Consider the following 15,490-nt stretch of genomic DNA (forward strand, 5'->3'; position numbering starts at 1 on the left):
ACGGAGCAGAGCCTGGGCCCTGCTCGGAGCCCTCCCTGCACACAGGGACACCCAGGGCTGAGGGCCCCTCTCAGCTGGGGCTCCTCTCCAGGCTGGACAGCCCCAGCTCCCTCAGCCTTTCCTCATAAGGGGGATGCTCCAGGTCCTTCGTCTTTGCAGCCTCTGCTGGCCCTGCTCCAGGAGCTCCATGGCCCTCCTGTCCTGATGATCCCAGACCTGGTCACAGCTCTCCAGATGTGCCTCACAGGGCTGAGCAAAGGGGCAGGATCACTCCCTGACCTGCTGGCACTGCTCTTCCTGATGCAACCTACTATTCCATTGGCCTTCTTGTCCCCCAGGGCACTGCTGGTTCATGATTCTGTCAAGCAGTTGCCATGGTTATTTACTTTTCTTCAAGCCTCAGGTTCTACAGCCCAGTACTTGTATGAGAAACTTGGTTTTTGCTTTAATATAAATTAAAATAACAGCTGCAGATAAGGGCATGGAATTACTGATTCTAGCAGGCAAAACAAGAAAGGCTAAAAAAACCCAACAGAGGCATGGATGTGCAGTGAGGGAGGATGACAGCTGGCTGGGCCATGTCCTGGGTGGCATGTCCCCACACCAGGTCATCTGATGAGGAACAACCTCAGCATCAATTCATGTGACAAGGGCCCATGGCAGACCCAGTCATACACAGAGCAAAAGAAACACCATCTCTTCTGCCAGGCCTTGCACTGAAGGTCAGGCGACCCAGTTACGCAAAGAGGAAGGTGAAGGTTTGGTGAAGTTATTGGAGCTTAGTCTGGCTTTATGCTGATATAAATTCTTCAGTGCTGAGCTACTGGCCTTAGTACAGTCGGTGCCATGATCCTGTAACTGTTTGCACCGGCGAGAGCCAGACAGCACCGCATCCTCCGCTGCCTTGGAGCTGTGATGGACCTGCCACAATTACATGAAGCAGAGGCAAATACACTGCAAGCACAAATGGGACAGCCTGGAATATGTTTGCATGACATTGGCTAATTGCCTAACCTCCTGCTGCAGTCAGTGGCGACAAAGAGATAATTCACCCATTCCTCTGACCCACTGCAGACACCTGCCACAGGATGAGATGAACTTCAGGCACTAAAGAGAGATCTTTCCCCTTCAGTGCCACAAAGTGATAGGGGAACAACTGATTTGGACCCTCAGCTCTGTTGATTGCAATGAATGTTTTTTTCTTGGTGCCCATCAGTAAAGGTGAGAGCAGAATTAAACCCTGTTTGAGGAAGGAAAGGATATCTGAATTTGGAATTGTTTTTTTATACCTAGAATTCTCCTTGGCCATATTAAGTATGGGCCAGTACTGCATGAATCCATAGAGTTAGGAAACTTAGCAAGTATCCAGGTATCAGAACAAATCGTAAAAATATTAATATGGATTAATCATTCAGATTGTATGAATGGAAAATGATGTAAATTGAACTCGGGAAAGACGAGATTAACGGGATAAATTTGACATTACAACAGTGATCTATTGAGTCAGTGACTGCTCCATGTACTATGCCAAAGGCAACTATATATGGGCTACTTTGGAAATACTAACTGAAAGACTTTGTGGCAAAGGGAAAAAGAATCCAACAAATGGTAATTAACCAAATTATATCATGGTCAAAACAAAGATTACACTCTCCCATATAAAATTAAATGCCTTGTAACACGACACAGATAAATACTTAACAATTATGGGATGCAACATCAGTGCCTGTAGGCAAATACAGAACAATATATTTCTAATGGCAGACACTCGAGAGACTATTTATTTAAATTGCACGAAGATTTATACTGTACTAATCTCATTATGAACCATACATAGGAAACATGGGTTGCAGCACATTATATGATAAAATTGGACCTTAAAAGATTATCACATTCATAAGGATCTTCTCCTAAATAAAGGTAGCAAGACACTTTATATATTGCAACACATGGCTAGAAAATGTTAATGCTGTTAGACTTGTTTGACAAGCAATTTGTCTTCCAGGATTCCTTTTTCAATTGAAAATCATCATTAACACCTGTCAGATCCATACAAACATGTTCACCTTTCAAATCAGGTGACCTGGTTTTATTATGGCTTATGTGCGTTCTGAATTTGTGTCTCTGAGGGTGGTAAATTAAGTGAAAAAATAAACCTTTTCTCCCACTCTGTGATAATATCTACTTCCCATGCTGCATTTTTCATCTGTACATGCTCAGCTACTTTACCACTATCTAATTTTGTTTGCTGAGAAATCTGTAACAGACGAGAACTCACGGGCGAATTCCCCTATCAAGGCACTAAACCCAAGGTTTTTGTGTTCTCTGGTCTCTGGAGGTAGGGATGGCACTGTTGTAGCACTGCTGATGCCACTGTGACAGTTGTAGGTCTGGCACTCTGGGGCTGGCCAATGCCTCCAGGTACACTGGGCAAATTTATGATCAGCAGTGGGCAAAGTGGCAGCTTTGATTTAAAATCATGCGCCTATTTGAAAGGACTGAGGAGCTGTTCCTGTCTCTTTTATCAGCTGCCCATTGCCATTTGAAGGACAATTGCCCAGCTGGGCACTTCACCCACTGTGGCACATTGCATCCAAGTAATAGTGATATTTTTATAGAATTGTCAGACACGTGGATCTGTCTGTCTTCATTACGCCACATCAGCACTCTTTTGTGATTCTGTGATTGATTCTGCTTGGGAAAAGCGGTGAAAAATCGCATCAAAAACGGTTTCTGATTTTTATTTTCATTTGGAGTGAAGCTTTTCTTCCTTGCGTGGCACACATACATATCCAGAAAAATTTTCTTAAGCAAACTGAAGAAAGTCTTGTCACTCATCAAGCATTCATGGCACTGACCTCTAGAGTTTTAAGTGATTTGAGTTCTTACACAAACTAGGAAGCAACTTTTCAATCATCTTCTCTTTTTTCTTTGTAAAATAATGTGGCATTTGGCATCAAGCAAGGCATTTTAAATAGAGACAGCTGGTGGCAAGTGTTTTCAGGGAGAAAGCCTGAACTTGTGATTTTCCTCACTTTCCCTCATTACAGATTTGGTATCTCTAAACCATAACATTTTTTGATTTTTTCCTCCCATCCTTTCCTCTATCTTGTGTTGGTCAGACTTGCTGCCTGGTGGTCATCTAGAAGGGTTTGGGGCTTAATAAACAATATAGAGGCCAGACCGTTCAATTGGGGTCTCTGGAGACAGAAGTATTGTAGAGATTAGACTGGGGGAAAAAAACCTCACAACTATGCCCTTTCTGTTGCAAAGATAATTTGAGGTTTTCCAGCTTGTGAGAAGGTTTGAGAAAGGACTCTCTGTGTCTTGAGAGATTCATCTGTGGGAAGTTGTACCAAGGAGGGACATCTAGAACATATTCTCTTCACCTCTGCTCTCTCTGCAGGTTTTGATGGCAGACACATATACCTTGTGAAGCACAAGGATTCAGCCTGGAATCACAAAGTAAGAGAATCCAATCCCTTATCTTGGTTACAAAGAGGTGTTAGAGTTTTCATCAAATATTATAAATTAAATAGAGCATCCATCTCCCAAAAGGAACACACATCATCTGAGAAAATAAGCTGAGCATGGGAAATCTTTTACTGATGAACTTCATTTTCAATACCAGATGATCAAGTTGGGGGGGAATTGTGTGGGGTTTTTTTGCTGGGTTTGGTTTGGTTTGGGGTTTTTTGTTTATTATTAATTATCATTATTACTTAAGGCATCATGTCATCAGCGTCAGAAAATGGCTTAAGGAGCAGTACCCCCAAAGTCCAACCTTGGCATCAAGAGGCAGTAGATTTACTTGCACAGATATTGTCACCTGAAGACACACTTTTCCTGTCCAAAGAGGAAGCAAAGGTAAAGTACAGCCTTGGTACAAAGTTCCTTTGACGTTGAAATTCATTCCTTTTCACAGCCTATGACATGCCAGTTTTGGCCATTGAAGAGTGTGATGCAAGATGCCACAGTTTGCTGTGGTTTCCTCTTCGTCTGGGCAGATAGCCAGGATCTCTCTTGTAGATGGAGGTAAAAAAGGAAAAATGAGTTTTTATGTGTCAAGAGCTGCTGGCTTTAATTCTGGGAAGCATATTTTTAATAGCAAAATGGTGGGCATAGTAGTTGTGTTTTTTCCTATTAGCTTTTTGTTCTTTAAATAAATGAGCACTTGGTTATGGACAGGAGGGTAGATGAGAGGAAAAGAAGGGGCAGGTTGTTTTTGAGAAATTTTAGAGATGCTACTGGACTTTTTTTCAAAGGGTAGCTTTAGGAACTAATGTTCCCAAAGTTCTTAGACTAGAACAGAATAGAGTAGAGTAGAATATTTCAGTTGGAAGGGATCTGCAGTTGCCTGGAGTCTGCATATGACCAGGCAGGAGATGAACCCACTGGCCACATGAGCTGGACCCACGGAGGACCAACACATCTGGAAGTGTTTGACCTTTGCATCCTTCATCCAGATGAGATCTCTTTACAAAAGCAAGCAGCCCAAAGAGGCATTGTGTAGAGCTGCATCAGAAGGTGTCTCTCTTTACTGGGTGGACTGAAAGGCAGCATTTATCTCCCATAGGTGTGTGAGGCAGATGAAGGAGCTCAGAGCACTCGTGCAGATGGAGGACGGTGCTGTTGACAGCGGCCAGAGGGTGGTAGCACTGCACAGCTCCTACTACTCTATCCTCCTCAAACTACGGTTAAAAATAGCGGCATTTCTTCATTTCTTGTGAGGAAAAGAAGAAAAAAGAGGTGAGGAAAGGTGGGGATTTTTAACTGAAGAGGAACTTCTACAAAAACATCTAATTTTCCTAGGCCCTGAAAACATTATGCTACCTCAGACTAGTGCTGGTGGCAATTTTCTGAGCTTCTACTTTTTCAGAGAATGCTCCTTTTGACATGACAGCTACAGGCTGTCAGGCATATAGTTTCTCTGCTGTGGCACGTAACTACCACAAACAAATGACCCCACCATGATAGTGGTCATATGCAGCTTCCAGGCAATTGCAGGTCCTGTCCGACTGAGATACTCTATCCCATTCTATTCCCTTCTATCTCTAAGGACTTTGAGAATGTAACAATATTTGGTGTTGTGGAAGTCTTCTGGTATACACATCTTTCCATTTTTGTAGTTGTAGCTTACCTTAATTTTTCTGAAATTTGGAAAACGGAGGAAATTAATTGTTGAAGGGCACAAACCACACAGCTAGCATCAGAACTATTGTGTGCACATGTACTTGTGCATATAGTGGTGTGTCTGTTAGTATTACTTACCTTGTAGTTTAAAGCATAGAGGATCCAAAGCTCACAGCTTCCAAATGTCATTTTATGTGACATTATGTATTTTGGAGCTATAAAAAATAAATTTGGGCTGCTGACATCAGTCATCTTTTCTTTTTCTCTCCTGTGCCACTGAGAACTGTGTGCCCCTCTCTGCTTACTCCCATTTCATTCTGCATTAATAATTGTCTGCATTTTTTGTAATAATTTAAACCTAATAATTAGTAGAATAATGTGTTGGCCTTGCTGTGTGACCCTAGGGAGGTGTCTTCACTGCTCTGAGCCTCAGTTCTCCCATAGGTGAAACAAAGGTAATGATGCTCTGTGGAGGGCTCTGAGATCTCCAGCTGCTGTGGAAGAGGCAATAGTGTGATTAGTGTGAATAGTGTGATTGTAATTACTGTAAGACCCCATGTTTGGTGGCATTTTTTTGTCTGTCTCCTGACACTTTCAAATGCTGCCATGCACACTCTTGCTGTGTTTTTTCTCCCTCCCCACTGCTGCTCTTTCCCCTCTTGCTGCTACCTCTCCTCTGTCCCATAGGCCTCTCTCATGAAAATCTACTTTGTTGACCTGTTTTTCCCCTATTGTTGGGTTCTGATTTGTCACCGCCCTTCCCTTAATAAACGTTTGTATCAATAGTTCCTTCACCACCATCCCCTTTCCTGCTCCCCTCCTCTGAAATTTTCCTTCAACCGTGACACTTTCTCTAGAAACAGCCTCAGGCTGTTTCTAACCTTTCTTCTCTCATCAAAGGGCTTGAAAAATCAGCTTTCTTCTCTTGGCAGGGAGGCTGCTGTGGTTCATGGGCCAGGCTGGGAACCAGGAACTCCTGGTTGGTGATGGTGGCACTGCCACTGAGTCACCACCACCCGGCCTTCTGCACAGCACTCACCCTCTCTCCTCTCATAGCTTTAAAATAGGACCAGTACTTGTGTGCTTACCTCACATGGATGCTGTAAAAACTTAATTACCACTTGTAAGATGGTATCTAAGAATGAAACATGTCTTTATCTCTTGCAGTGGTAGTTGTGACCACTGCAATCTGCACTTATTGCAAGCCCTGGCATATGGAAGTGTCTTCCACAGGCAGCTAAAACCTTCCTTTATCCTGGTCACAAAGGTCCCTGTGCCATAGTCCTCTGACACAGAGGAGTCTCACTGGCTGCAGGTATAATAGGCAAGAAGGCTGAATTTCCCTCCGGTCAAGGTCACCTATCCAGCCACTATCTGATCAGCCTCTCCCTCTCTCTGTTCCCCGGACATTGTTGGCGAGGCCTCTCCTGAACAAAAATCCTGGTCCTATCTCAACTGCCTTTTCCATCCTCACCAGTTGCCTTGTTCTTCCCTTTCTCTACAGCTGACAGGACTTGTTCAAGCTGCCCTTCCTGCTCCTCCTCCGTGGGTGCCCTCTCAGCCTGCTTTGATGGGTACAACCCAAGATGGAGCCTTTGCCTTCCTTGGCGGCGGCTGCAGGGACAGCTCTGGTGAGGGTGGCCTTGAAGTGGGAAGGGGCAGTGAACCACATGCTGGGAAGGCACCAGTGGTGATCCCACCACTGTCGAAGTAACAAACCAGGTCAGGCCTTGGCACACAGGTCCACCCACCTCAGCACCTCTTCCCAAGCTAATATTGGGGTCAGCTCAAATTTCCGGTCTTAATTATGCCACTCCCTACATGCACCAAAGAAAACCATCAGCAATCTGGGCTGATTACTACCTCTTTCCTGGGAGAGGGCAATCTGTTTGCTCTGATGGAGGTTGCAGAATGTGCAGTGCCTTAAAAAGCTGCAGACAACCCTTCTGGGTGCAGATTTGCCTTTGGGAATGGGAGACATCAGAAATAAAGGCCACTTCAGATCAGGACATTCCAAACCCAACAGGAACAGAAAAGTTATTTATCTTTTGTATTCTTCACTAATATCTTTTTCTTTGGAGTGTATCTGTCGGTATCTGAGCTTAAAGTATAAAAAGATATGAAGATGGAGTAAGACGTATGAGTGGAAACTGCTGCTCAGCCAGGGAGAGGCTACTAACTCTCCATAATGCATGCACTCTAAACTACATCCATAAATGCCAGGCATGATTTAATAGGCTATAAAATCCTACATCATGATGCCACTGGAACTATTGAAAATAAAAGCAGATAAATCACAATTCTGTGCAACAAGCTGTACTCGCATTGCTATTTTTTTTTCACCTACCAGGGTTTCATTGTACCATTTGCTGAGCATACACAACTCTCAGCCTTGAGTTTCCATTTCCTTCTCCATTTCCAAGCTTGAATTTTCACATCAGCCCACTGGCTCTGCAGCTGTGTGGTCACACTGCTGTAAGCCCTGGCCCCAGAGTCTGCAGAACTGCTCAGAAAGGTGCTGAGCTACCACAGGCTCAATTTTTTCTCCCCAGCAATACCAGGGGACACAATACCATTATGAGCAGATTGACTGCTGTTGCTCATATAATATTATTCCTCACATTAGGTTATGAACATTAAATCTACTAGACAATTTTTATCTGGCAGGAAAACAATTTGTGTCACTCTTTTAACTGCCAGCAAGATACAGAGTTACAATGACATAGATGACAGTGTGCACCACAACTTGGAACGGGCACGACAGCTGTAATCCTGTCACCCTGTGGAGAAAATGATGCTGAAAAGGGAGGGAGGGAGTGGCAAGACAGGGAAAATATTACTAACAGAGAGGACTGGGTTTTTAGAAAAGTTTGCTTCACCTCTGTAGCTGAGGTGACTGAACTGGAGAAGTAAAAACCAACCATAGTACCTGCAAAACGTAAATCAATTTGGACTTACCTGACACAGAATTTGAACTCTGTCCCTTCAGTTTCTATTTTTTCTTTATTTTTGTTGAAAATGTTTTACAGTAACAGAATATAGCTTGATGGTTTTTCTACTTTTACCTTGAGTCACATCATATATCTTAATGCTTCTTAATTTTCCTGTTCTACGTCATTTAATTACATATGAAATAAAAAGGCAGGTGGGAAGGCAAAAAGGAATAGAGAAAAACAACAGAGAAGACAGAAGAAGGAATGAAAGAGAAGAAAGAAATTTTTCAGCATTCAAAATTTGTGGGGGAAGTTTGAAAACGTACTTTACAAGACAAAATCTGGAGGCAGATAAGAAAATGCACACACAATTTAAGGAATTTTCCAAAGTAATTTTTCCCCTCAAAATATTGTGATTTTGAGGTAAGACACAACTAAATAATTATTTTGAATTAAAGAGGTTGTAAATACTGACAATACACTTAACTGTTCTGGACTGCGAAAGAACAAAACACAAAGGTAATAGGTTATGCCTGAAACTGGGAGCTGGGCTTTGCAGAATTGTCCTCCAAAAATCCTATTTTTGGTAACCTTTTCTGCTTTCCCTTACTTAGTGGTGCTTTGCAGAAATGATGAGCCCATGCACACAGCAATTTCTCTGTGGCATCAAGGACTTTGGTCCCTGCTCTGGCTGCACCCATGCCTGACCCTGACTAGCACAGCCCTGCCCCTGTCACTGCACGTCTTCAGGTGATGCCAGGAAGTTCCTCACATATCTGCAGAGATTTAAATTCCATTTAAGCAACCAGCCCTGCTAAAGTAGGTTGAGTGGGGAGATTTTGCCTGATGCAGCCCAGCCTCTTACCCCAGCTCCCTCCTACTGACCTTCCCCTCCCTTCAGGCTCAGAGGCTGCTCTCCCTTCTCCCATGAGCATCTGATACAGCCTGCCCAGCCTTGTCTGTCTCCAGCGAAAGGCAGAGGTACCCTGCTTTTACTCCTTGGTCCTTGCATGCCTGCTGGCCCTTCCACACATTTTGCTGGGGCAAGATTCTGTAGTGGCAGGGCAAGGAGCGGCACCTGGCCAAGCCTCTTATCTCTTTGGAGGTGAGCAAGAGACCCCGCCAGCATGAGCTGAGGAGAGATACTGCATCTGTGCCGTTGAGGGACCACAAGATTCCAATTTAAGGTATCCCTGTCAGTCTCCATCTGCTTACACCACAGGTAGGGGAACTGAGCTGGCTTTAAACAGCGGGACACCCATGCATGAACATACAGCTTATGTATTCCTGTGCCTTTTCACAGTACTAAAGGCAGCTGCTGGCACAGTCAAAGGAGGGTGTGCCATGACCTGCACAGCACAGCAGTGTGGGATGGGGTACTTTTACATCTTTTACACTCTTAGCCCTGGAAGTTTTGCTTTGTGGCACCACACTGCAACCAAAACACTAGAAGAGGTAGAAAAGGACATGGCTGTAACCGCCTCGTGGTGCTACGGGACAGTTCCACAGTGGCATGAGAGGGGCCTGGGGTCCCAAGCAGTTTGGACTAACCCCATAGTCAGGTTTAGCTTTTGCCAGGTTGGTGTCACTGGAGTCAATGCTCTCAGGAGCTGTCAGGGCCACTCACTGCCTCATTTTTACCTGCTACAACTTGAGCATATGTGCCAGGAGTAGCATTGTCAGCACGTGTCTAAGCAGTGACTTGTGCAATGGAGTCCACTTCTCAAACATGACGATAAACTTGTCTCTCAGAAAATGCTGTGCTGCTTTGAACAACAGTACAATTCTCAAATTCCCTTCCCTTTCTCAAACATGACAGTCACACTTGGAGCAATAGAAAACTTTTTCTCCTATTTACAGAAGCAATACACTAGATGATTCAAAATAATACGTGACAATGTGTGAGGGGGTGACATGGCTTAGACCATCAAGAATGACACGTAGCATTATTTTCTTTTACATATATTTGCTGCTGGATGAATAGGTGTCATACCAGGATTTTTGCATTTCTATTTTGGCTGTTGTGGGTTTCTGAAATGGGAAGGCTATGTGAGTGCCTAAGAAAACTATACAAGTATCTTTATAGCAAAATGCCTGCAGCTTTGGGGAATGCACAAGTATTGCTATTTTGACTTAAAGCCAAATCAAAACAAAACAAAACAAAACTTTTTATCAAAATCATTATACTGGTGCAAATCCTATTCATAGAGCCAGACCATGAAATCTCAAGTAAGATTATAATCTTAGATAAACCAATTTGCAACAATGCAAATAAAATGGTTATAGCATTTCTCACTCTAACACTGCAGACTGCATTTCATAACTATTCCTAAAATGTCAAGGATTTGGGGCTTCTATCACAAGAAACCTGGATGAATCTTGGAAAAAGGACTTGCTTGATAACATGAAGTGAAAGCTACTCTTACTGCTAACAATGAGAAGCAGCATGACTGATGAACACTAGGGCCATAAAATTCACTTTGGTTTCAGAAACCGATTTGGTAAGGGGAAAAGGAATCATAGTGCTAAATGTGAAGTGGGAATCTGTGGAGTATGCCCAGCCCCTGCCCTGGAGGGATGCCACAGGAATCACTTCTACAGCACCTCTGTGTACCAGCCCTCATGGATTTCCCTTTAGCCCTCAAGACTAAAAAATCAGTTGCATTCTAACATCAACATGTCCTTGCATGTTCTGTGAATTTACTGTTTCCTACTGCTCTTTGTTGCTTAAGAGCTTGAGTCTGTCCCTCAGTCTTGAAGAGTCATCTCTGTTGAGGCCCAGTAATGTCAGCAGACCCATCAAGTCACATTTGAATCTGCTCAAACACCAGATGACAAAAATAAAACCAGTAATACAAATGAGGCAAATAAGTGAGCACTAAATGAGTCAGTTAAGTTGTGCTGGGGAAAGATAAAGGGAAGGAAAAGATAACAGAGGAGAAGCAGTAGAACGAGTTAATGATAACTGGGCACTGGGAAGCAATGACTAGTTTGAAAATAAAAAGAGGAAAGGAAAACTACTACAATGAACAAAATCTCCTTAATAAAAGTCAATGATTATTGCAAACATCTGAGGTGTTGCGGTACACTGCTGAAACTAGAAAAACAGTACACAAGGAATGAAAACCTTGGCTTTCAGCTGGATGTAGGTACCCAAATGTCTAACTCCTTTGGGAAAAAGGCTTCAACATCCTTCTGGGACATATGAAAAAAGCCTCTAGCCTAGCTGTGGCGGAAGGGCAAGTAGGAAGACACTGGGAGTCCTATGGCTGTGAAAGAGGCCCAGGTGGCAGACAATCAGTGGAAGCTGCTGGGCAGATGCACTGCTGTGGACAGAAAATTTTAAGTCCCAAGGAAAGGGTGGTTTGTCTCCTTTACTTCAGGGTTTGCTGTTTTCAAGGACAAACTTGAGGCTTGAAAATACAATACAAATACAACCTAAAGCCAGATTTTTCAGACCACTATGAGAAAAAAATGCTTCAGTCTGTTGGTTTTCTCACCCTGCTGCTGTCCCCCAACACACTGCCCACCTTCCCTTTCTGGGAGAGCCCTAAGCAAGGCAGGAGCTTGGCTTCACTTCATAGGCCATAGTACCTTTTGCCTGTATTAGTGTTGCTCATATCTATCAGAACAAAAAACTAGGGGAATTCTGGCTGGAGTGTTGATGACAGGTGGTTCTGCTTTTAACTAACGGGTCCTCCCTGGAGATAAGCTAAGCAGTAGCCTCTAGGTGAGAGGGAAAGAAACTCACTGGGACCCTGTTCAAGGTTAAATACGAGCTAATAGACTTCCCTTCTGCTCTGTGCAATCTCCACGTGGCACAGATCTAAAGGGGAGCTGACAGCTGTAAAAGCTTCCTCCTTACTTTTCCAGAACAACTGTCCTACAACCATGGACCACCCTGCACACCAGAAGATTACGTAGCATTTTTCTTCTCCTGCCCAGAGCAGCAGGCAGGACCTTAGGGTCTGAGGTCTCAAGAGATGAAACTAATGAGAGGAACTGCAAGAAATCAGGGCAGAGAAACAAGGGCAGAACCAAGCAGAAAAGCTAAAACATGACCCAGGGTTTGGCCCTCCTTGTTCAGAGGGTTCAAAGGTGTTCTCCAGTCACGGTGTGTAGCATCTAGCCAGCATGGTTGAGGCATACCTACTTCTGTTGGCAAGGGCACACCACAGGGTGGGGTGGGGTGTGTTTTGTCCAGCCACATTTCCTTCCCAGCTTTCTTACAGCAGCTTCAGTGGAATTGACTTGTGGCTGAAGAGGCGCTGCAATCATGCCTGTGGCGTTCTCTACACATTCACCATTTCTTTCCTTACCTGTTCTAGTTTCCATCCTTTGCACTCACATTTAGTAAAGTATTAGAAAAAACAAACAGAATGAGCTGGAAGAGAATAGCTCTAAAACAGGTTGTGGTCTTGGACAGATACAACCATCCTTACTTGGATGAGAGGTTTGAGGGAATGGATCAACACCTGTATTTGTAAGGGCCATTAATCCAAGTGCGAGGAAAAGCAGCTATCAGTGATCCCAGAAGGAACAGATGTTGAAACTCCAGGCAGAAAAATGAAACTTGGGACACACAGCTTCACCAGAATGTCTGTGGAGAAAAACAGATTACAACGGCACTGCAAGAAGGAACACTGAGGACACACAGGACAAGATCTGATTCAAAGCCATGTCAGGTGACAGATTCTGTACAAAGCCTTTGAGGCAGTTTGGAGACAAATGAAACCATGATGGGATTTTGGCTGCTTTCACAAAGGACCAGGCCCTAAATGTGGGTATCCATGGGCTGAGGAAATGATGACCAATTGAATGGGTATCAAAGAAGACCAACGACATAAGTGATAAAGTGGCTGCAGGGACTGATGAATGAAAGGAGATAAAAAGAAAGGATGGTAATGGCTAGGAAAATAAGTGATACCTGTGTGTAAAACACAAGCAGCCATCAAGGAGAAAAACTGTTTAGAAGAGTCCACAACATGGATGTATCCAGAAGTAATTGGGTGAAACTAGACAAATGAAAATACAGGCCAAACATCTTCCTGCCCATGGGACTTTCTGGACGGTGAAAAAGATTTCAAAAGAAAGAGATGCAAACCTGAAGCATTTAAAAGAAAAGAGAAATCATACAAGTGCTGTAAATCCTCTACCATCAGGGGAGCAGAGTAGATGACCTAACAAATCTTTTCCACCTCAAATTTCTGTATTTGATATACAGAATCTCAAAAACCTCCAACTTGCCATGAGACAGAGAACAATAACCCAGCTCTTGGGGAAAGCCAGTAGTAATCATGCAGGTAAAAAGGGAAAATGTCATGGTGATGAAACAGGATAAGAGGGGAGAGAGAGGCAATGCCATGCAATTGGCATTCAGTTTTGGACCCCTCACTTTAAAAAGGACATTGAGGTGCTGAGGTGTGTCCAGAGAAGGGCAACAAGGCTTGTGAATGGTCTAGAAAACATGTCTTATGGGGAATGGCTGAGTGAGCTGTTCAGTCTTGAGGAGGCTCTGGGGAGACCTCAGCACTCTTTACAACTCCCTGACAGAGGGTGGAGAGAGGAGGGGTGCAGTGAGAAAATGAGAGGAAATGGCCTTAAGCTGAGACGGGAGGTTTTAAAATTGGATATTAGAAAAAAAATTTTCCCTGTATGGGAACATCAGGCATTGGAAGGAGCCGCCCAGGGAGACCATCTCTGAGGGTGCTTAAAAGGCATCTGGATTTGTCACCAAGTGATATAGTGATTTAGGGGATACAGTAGTGCTGGGTTGGCAGTTGGACTGGATGATCTCAAAAGACTCTTCCAACCTTGGTGATTCTATGTCTCTGAATGGCAACAACTCTACTTCAGCAGTTCAGCTGTGCTGAAGGAAGACAGTAAATATGAATCCTTCATTGTTGAGTTGGTCCTATATTAAAAAATTGGTTTCTATGCTGGGAGGGGATAGTACCTTCTCTCCCTCTCCCTCATTTAGTTTAACGTCCTGGTTTGCAAATGGACCAAGGGGTGCCTACAGCAGTCCGGCCTCTTGGCCATGAAGGTGAAGCAGCACTGCATTCGATGCCAGCACACCACGCTTAAGGCAGGCACCACGATACATGAACTAAGCCTTGCTTTGAAAGCACCGCGGTTGGATTCCCTCTCGTTTGCCATTTTTGGCACCAAATCACTTATAGGAGCCTACTCTATCCCAGTGCACAGCATCCTTCCAGCAGACTCCAGAGGCAGCTCTGCCTTGCAGTCCCACGGGTACAAAGCAGTGCTCTGCTCCCAGGCACCTTCAGGCCTTGCAATAAAGTGGGTGCATCTAAAAACCAGTCAGGACAACACAAACTGCCCATAAAATCACCGAGAGATTTGGACGAAGAGATGGCCGAGGTATTTTTCACTTTCCCCCTGCTCTTTTCACTCCCATCATGAGGGCTGGGGCTGCGCTGTCCACGAGCCAGAGAGAAACGGGCGTTGAGACCATCGCGGATGGAAATCACACACGCTCCTACCCGCTGCGGGTGGTAACAAACACATCCCTGAAACCCTGCGCTGAAGCGACAGCGCCGGGCTCCGAACGCACGGCCAGGCCGGGCTCAGAACACGGCAAGCGGAGCGGGCCGGAGCGGGCCGGGCCGGCAGCGCCTCCGCGGACGCCCCGTGCCCGCGGTGACCGCGCGGCGCTGCCCGGCCGGGCTGTCCGAGCGGCGGCGGAACAAAGCTCGCTGCGTGCCGGGGCCCGCCCCGGGACCGCCGATCGGCGCTTAAAGGGCCCGCGCGATGTCAAACGGCACCGGTTTGGCTACGGCGACACGGCCCGGCCGCGCCCTTCCAAACCCCCCCAGCCCTGGCCGGCCCGCACCGGCACCCAGGGCGCCGGCCAGAGCGAGCCGCACTCCTGCTCCGCCCGCGGGGCAGAGGCAATGGGCCGGCCGTGGCCGTTTCTGCCGCCGCGGCCCCTTTAAGAGGCGGTGCGGGTGCCGGGAACCCACGTCAGTTTCGGCCCCGAAACTCCGGATCAATGAGCGGCGGTGCGGGGCGGGGCGGGGCGCAGCGCCCGGCCCGGCCCGGCCCCCGCTGCCGCCTTTCGGTTTCTCTCTTTTCCAGGAAGGAAAACACCGGCGGGGACCGGGGCCGCGCCCCCCACCCCCCTCCCACTTCCCTTCCCGCGCACTCCCGCGCCCCCTCCTTCTTCCCGCGCGCGCGCATCGCCTCTCACGCGGAGCCGCGAGCACGCGCAGGAAACACGCGCGGGGGGGGGCGCGGGCGGCCGCGCGCGCCCGCGGGGAGCGACGGCAGCAGCGAGGAGCGGCCCCGGCCCCGCGGCCCCGCGGCCGGACCCCCCCGCGCCACCCCGGCCGCGCCGCGCCCGCCCCCGGCCGCCACTTCCCCTTGAGGGGACGGGCCGGGTCGGGCCGCGCCGCCGCGCC

The 15,490-nt window shown here is 46.1% G+C and overlaps 1 long non-coding RNA gene across 4 annotated transcripts in view; it reads left to right on the forward strand.

Moving 5' to 3' along the window:
* The window catches only part of LOC125325230, a 29,925-nt gene extending 22,317 nt beyond the window's left edge, over window positions 1–7,608 (forward strand). For 2 of the 4 annotated variants that reach the window (XR_007203244.1, XR_007203240.1), the window contains exons 5-7: window positions 3,407–3,465; window positions 3,728–3,867; window positions 4,577–5,375. This is a non-coding gene — a long non-coding RNA (uncharacterized LOC125325230). Of the gene's footprint in view, window positions 1–3,406; window positions 3,466–3,727; window positions 3,868–4,576; window positions 5,376–6,637 lie in introns of those variants that run through there. The other 2 variants (XR_007203241.1, XR_007203243.1) reach the window with 2 other exon arrangements.
* The last annotated feature ends 7,882 nt before the right edge of the window (window positions 7,609–15,490 follow it).

Source organism: Corvus hawaiiensis, chromosome 4 (genome assembly GCF_020740725.1).
Source record: "Corvus hawaiiensis isolate bCorHaw1 chromosome 4, bCorHaw1.pri.cur, whole genome shotgun sequence".
NCBI classification, from domain to species: domain Eukaryota; kingdom Metazoa; phylum Chordata; class Aves; order Passeriformes; family Corvidae; genus Corvus; species Corvus hawaiiensis.